At 39.1% G+C, this 6,535-nt stretch overlaps 1 pseudogene; it reads right to left on the bottom strand.

Moving 5' to 3' along the window:
• Positions 1 to 2,127: 2,127 nt before the first annotated feature.
• Positions 2,128 to 3,079, bottom strand: LOC102255018 (annotated as a pseudogene).
• Between the last annotated feature and the right edge of the window lie 3,456 nt (positions 3,080 to 6,535).

Consider the following 6,535-nt stretch of genomic DNA (forward strand, 5'->3'; position numbering starts at 1 on the left):
AAAATAGCAGAGTTGACCTACAGAATAAGAGACTGTCTAAGAATAACAGAGTAGTTCAAACAGCAGTTTTCCAAAGGAGGGATTACTATGCTTCAATATAAAGCCTATCAGTCCTTTGAAGTCAGAAGATTGCTCCTGAAGCCAGGGGTAGAGGATCAAGATCCTCCTTCAAAATTTAATACAAAATATACCTTCAATAGACTACCATTAGTAAAACCTCTTTGCTTGATTGATCTGCTTTCTCTGACTCTCTTAAGGAACAAGAGCCCACCCTTCTAGCTGCCCCAAATTCTTGTATAATATACTTACATAATGTTCAGTGATGAAGAAAGCCATCTCTTTAAACCTAAATCAGGAGTTGTCTGGATTAAAATAATATTTGATGTTAGCAAATTTAAATTGCCTCCCTCCAAAAGTTTTACTTCAATAAGCAAAACAATACCAAGCTAAGAGAAATATGCATTATCTCTGCAAACTCTTGGTTAGATGCAACTAGATTGAGGAAGGGCTACAATCAAAGCAAAGACCTGCCTGGAGAATAATGGAAGAAAACCCTAGCAAAAGTTCACTAACACCTCAAATTCTTTTTTTTTTCTCTTTTAATTTTTTTATTGCTTAAAGTATTACAAAGGGTATTACATATGTGTCCTTTTTTTCCCCGCACTTGACAATCCCCTGGCCTCCCCTACCCCCCAGTGTCTTATGTCCATTGGTTATGCTTATATGCATGCATACAAGTCCTTCGGTTGATCTCTTACCCCCTTCCATTTGCAAGACAGGGGGACAGCTGCTGCAGGATAAATCTTAAACCTATATACCTATACGTACTTCACAATGTGTGCATGGGCTGCTGTTGTGAAAAGCAAGCAACAAAGCTCACTTATATCTTGAAATCTGTGTGAGGGGTGCCGTAACTAAAGCTGACGACGCTTTCATACCTTGCCCATGAACAGGATAGTGTTGCAAGAATAGAAAGGAGTAATAAAACACACACACACACACACACACACACACACACACACACACACACACAGCAAATTAAATGAAAAGGAAACTGCCGTTATCTCCATTTCCCACCCCAATATCTCATTTTATTTCCTATGGAGGGGATGAGAAGAATGTGCAGTATAAAGAGCAGTAATGATTGTGGAATATATTGCCATTGACTCAAACAATGTGGGAGGTTTAGGGTCGCTGATCCCTGTGCAGTTGAAAATCCACATATAACTTTTGACTCCCTCAAAACTTAACTATTGATATCCTAGTGTTGTCCAGAAGCCTTACAAAGAGCATAAACAGATGATTAACACATATTTTGTTTGTTGTATATGCTATATACTGTATTCTTAAAGTATGCTAGAGAAAATGACATGTTATTAAGAAAATCATAGGAAGAGAAGATTCGTTTAGAGTATCTTTTGAAAAAAATTCATGTATAAGTGGACCCACACAGTTCAAACCTGTGCAATTCAAGTGTCAACTGTAGCTTTATATTTCCAAAAGTTTGTATAACAAATTTAAAGGTGTAAAATAACACCAACTTATCAACTCACCATTTCCATGGGCCATGAGTCCAAACTTATTGGCTGGTTTCCCTGTACAGGGCTTCATAAATCTGAAATAGCAGTACAGTGTTAGCCAGGTATATTCTCCTCTGGAGACTTGACTGAGGAAAGGTTTGTTTTCACATTCCTTTAGGTTATTGACAAAATCCATTGCCAGTAGTTGTGACACTGATGTCCCAGTTTACTTTGCTGACTGTAGATTGGACACTACCCTTGGCACCTAGGACACTCAGGTTCTTGTTACACGGCCCTCTTCGTAGGACCTCTCACACATCAAATATTTCTTGCCTGGAAGAACCCAGACCATTTTTTTCTCTTAAGGCATTTATTTATTAAAACATTCTCTGCCAAGATTTCACATTAGTTTAAAATTAAAATCAGTCTTTACATTTCGCTCCTGAGGTATCCACCTCAGCGTATCTCATAACAGCACCTTCTCCAGCAATCAGTGTTACCACCATCTATGGTGAGCCCATAGTCAGCCCCTTTGTTCCCTAAGTGAACCAACTAGATGTTAATACTGCAAAACCTCCTAACTCAAACTTATTGAAAAAAGAGTAAAACTTCTGCAAAGTGCACTTTAAGAAGAGGTACTTTTTGTTTATGAAAAGAAACCAGTGAGTCCTCTAAAAATAATAAAAGGGAGTATTTTACAGTCAAGCACATGATTTGGAGTGAAGAATTTGGATGTTGCTCTGCTGGTCCAAGCTGTTAATACTCTTCTTGTTCCTCCTGTGGGCCCCCTTCATCAGGTATCACAAAGCCTTCATCTGTGGCATAGAGAATGTCCACAATCCTCTGCAATACAGGGTTGTTTTCCTCTTCGTTCTCCTGGCAAATCAATTCAAAGGCCCTTAGCTTTCCAAAGTAGAAATCTCTTTCTGTCTCCAAGTCTTTGAGGGTAAGTTTCAATACGTTGATCTGCTGCATCAGTTCAGCTGCTTCGTTGTCCCCATTGCCCACACCAGGATTCTTTTGCACCACACCTGGGCCAGCCTTAGGGGTTTTGCAGTAGTTCTGTGTGTCACAATGGGCCTCTGTGGAGCTGCACTGCTAGAGCTGAGAGGTTTTTTTGGTTTGTTCATAGCTGGAGCAACAAGGGAGGGAGCCACGGCAGTTTCTTGACCTTGTCTGGCAGCTACAGGGTCATAGTCTTTTCCATCATAGTTTGCATCAAAAAACTTCTTGAACCACTGAACGAATTCAAAATTGTCCTGAAACTTTCCTTTTACTAATCTGTCCACAGGAATAATTCTTTCAACACCCATCCTCTTAAAACTTGCTTGTAGTAGTTTGAGGTTCTGGATGTATTCATGTTCTAGCTTTGCTTGAAATTGCACTTCCTTCAAGGCAATGGAGCCAGGGTACAGCATGTCCATAAACTGACAACAGGCAGCCCCTGAGCAGTTCTGTTCGACCTTTGTCAGATTCAACTGCAGGGACTCATTGATCCAGGCCAGCATGTCATGTCGACTTACGTTATAACTGGTGACTAGATTGAAAAAACTAGTCATCTTTGGCTCTGTGCGGAACCACGTCCACTGCCATGCCCGGCTCTGGTTCGGTCTTCCTCTCTTTCAAACCATCTCACTCTGCCTGCCCAGGTGATGACCTCACATGCCCCCCTGTTAACGCACCCACGTAAAGCACCCAGACCATTTTTAAGCATTCTTGTGATTAGATAAGATCCACCTTGATAATAACCTTATTTTAAGTGATTTAAGATTTAAACTACCTCTGTCAAATCCCATTACAGCAGCATCTGTCTGATTAAATAAGTGGGAGAAGGTATGTTTACAACAGGAATGAGAATCTTGGGGGACATCTCATACTTTTTCCCATGACATTGAAGTAAGTGAAACCATGATCACCTAATGAGAACAGAGGCTCAAATTAAGGCACCACTCATTAGTGGTTGAGTACTTCTCGTTTCATATTAATTATGTATTCTCAATATAGGCAATATTACCCTCAAAGGGGTGAAAATTGATTTGGATACAGGGGAGAACTCTTAGATATTACAATGGTTTGGAGTCCTCCAAAGCTCTACCTGACAAAATTTAATTCATTGGTATTTAATTTTTCTCATTAGGGAGACATTAAATTAATTGAAATTTATTTTAATTCATTCATTGGATTTAATTAATGAATTGATTAATTTATATGGAATGTAATTTTTTTTTCTCCTTTGCAGTCCAGTATAAGAGAAAGGTTGAGTTACTCAGCTTTTAAGGATTTCCCTGCATCTGAATTTTACACAAATTTCTATTCTCATTTCTGGAACTGTCATAGTAGTCTCTGTAGCTTTTCTTCCTTTACAGTGAGAGAAAATTTACTTGCTGCCACCAGTAAAAAGTGCATGATAACTTAAACACACTTAAATATTGGTCAATTATCTTTATCATCACCTAAAACTTTTAATTACATCCTCAATAGGGGTCTGATATAACTTTCGGATATATTAGATACATATTGGCTGCAAGTTGTCCAATAAACATAACGTCACTAATCATTAGATAAATGCAAATTAAAACCACAATGAGATATCACTCACACCTGTCAGAAAGGCTATTATCAATAAATCAGCAAACAAGTGTTGCTGAGAATGTGGAGGAAAGGGAACCCTGGTACACTGCTGGTGGGAATGCAGATTGATGCAGCCACTGTGGAAAGCAGTATGAAGTTACCTCAAATTAAAAATGGAACTGCATTATGCCCAGTGATTCCACTTCTGGGAATATATCTGAAGAAATATGAAACACTAATTCAAACGAATATATGCACTCCATGTGTTCATTGCAGCATTATTTACAATAGCCAATATTTGGAAGCAATCCAAATGTCCATCAGTAGATGAGTGGATAAAAAGCTGTGGTACATTTACTTGGTGGAATACTACTCAGCCGTAAAAAAGAAGGAAATCTTACACTTGCAACATCATGGATGAATCTGAAGTGTATTGTGCTAAATAAAATAAGTTATTCAGAGAAAACAAGTACCATATGATTTTACTTATGTATGGAATCTAATGAACAAAATAAACTAATAATGTGGAGACAGGTTCATGGATACCGAGAACAGACTGACAGCTGTCAGAGGGGAGGGTGTTGGGGGCTGGGTGGGAAGGGTGCTCATCTACTGATGGACACTTGGGCTGTTTCCATATCTTAGCTATTGTAAATAGCACTGCTATAGCCATATGGGGTGCATATATTCTTTCTGATTGGTGTTTTGAGTTTCTTAGAATATATTCTTAGAAGTGGGGTCACTGGTTCAAATGGGAGATCCATTTTTTTAATAATTTTTGAGGAAACTCCACACTCTTTTCCACAGTGGCTACACCAGTCTACATTCCCACCAGTAGTGCATGAGGGTTCCTTTTTCTTCACATCCTCACCAAAACTTGTCATTTGTTGATGATAGCCATTTTGACAGGTGTGAGGTGATACCCCATTGTCTTTTTAAAAAACGAGCAAAGGACTTATATAGACATTTCTCCAAAGTGGACATACAGAAGGCCAAGAGACATATGAAAAAATGCTCAAAGTCATTGACTTCATATATTTTAATCTGGTGCCAGTTCTTGGTTTTATATGTATCTACCAATATTCATTCCTTTATCTTTGAGAGTAATTATAATTATAATGAAATTATATATACATAATTTCATTATGATTATGATTATATACACACACACTTTGAATAATTATAAAGGCAGAATTTATTAAAATACATTTCATTTTTCAAATTGAACTATCAGCTGTTAAAGGGTATATAAATTTTTTGGGACATGGGTCCTTAAAAGTTCAAGAAAAATCACAGCATTACTGGGATTGTGAATGTAATGCTTTTTATTTTTTCTATTCTATTATTCTTTGATTCCATTCTAATGGATTTTTATTTTTAATTAGAGTTTGCATTCAATATTATTCTGTACTAGAGGCCTGGTGCATGAAAATTCATACACTGGAGAGGGGGGGGTCCCTCAGCCCAGCCTGCCCCTTCTCACAGTCCGGGAGCCCTCAGGGGTGGGAGGCGACCCACCGATCAGGGGAAGGCAATGCCCCATCACACTCTGCTGCTGCCACTGCCAGCAGTGCAAGCCTCAGCTGGCCCTGGTTACCTGAGCCTCGGGTGGCCCTGTGTGGCTGGGCAGCCATCATCCGAGGCTTGCCTGCACCTTGGGCCAGCCCTGGGCAGCTGGGCAGCTGCCATCCGAGGCTTGTCTGTGCCTCGGCTGGCCCTGTTTGCCTGAGCCTCAGTCAGTGGGAGGTGCAGGCGGACCTGAGGCCCCCTGTGGGGCTGAAGGGACTGGGTGCCACCATCTTGTGGCTGTGGGCACCGCCATCTTATGAGGGTGTGACAGTCATTTTGCATATTCCCTCTTTAATATATAGGATTAATTTCAGATGTACAGTAAAGTGGTTAGAAAATCATGTACTTTACAGAGTGGTTCCCCTGTAGCTTTAAGTACCTATTCTACTGGATTTTATGCCACATTTTTGTCCTTTATGAAAAAGGCTATGATTGTTAAATCACAATTTCACACCTTGGGTGACCTATTACTTTTGAAGTCTTAGTTTTTGCATCTGAAAAATGGGATAATGATAATATTACTTGCATTTAAGAAGGCTTTTATAAATATTTAATGAGATGATATACATAAAGTACTGGTCACAATGCCTAGCATGTAGAAAATATCCAATAAACGTTAACTGTTGCTACTGCTGGTAGTAATAGTAATAGTAGTAGTGGTGGTAGTAGTAGTAGTAGTACTAGACCATTGTAAGCTGTGCACCTCTTCTTCCCTGTATGGGCTATGTATAGTTATGTGTATTCAGATATAGAAAGGTAGGCAATGAAAACTTCCTTATACCCTGTTCATTGATAGGGTATGTAGAAGGCAGAAGATAATCATATTTTAATTGTTCCATAACAGGTCAGAGGCACATTTTCTCTTATTTTTCCTT

The sequence above is a fragment of the Myotis brandtii genome, unplaced genomic scaffold, assembly GCF_000412655.1.
Source record: "Myotis brandtii unplaced genomic scaffold, ASM41265v1 scaffold526, whole genome shotgun sequence".
NCBI lineage: Eukaryota > Metazoa > Chordata > Mammalia > Chiroptera > Vespertilionidae > Myotis > Myotis brandtii.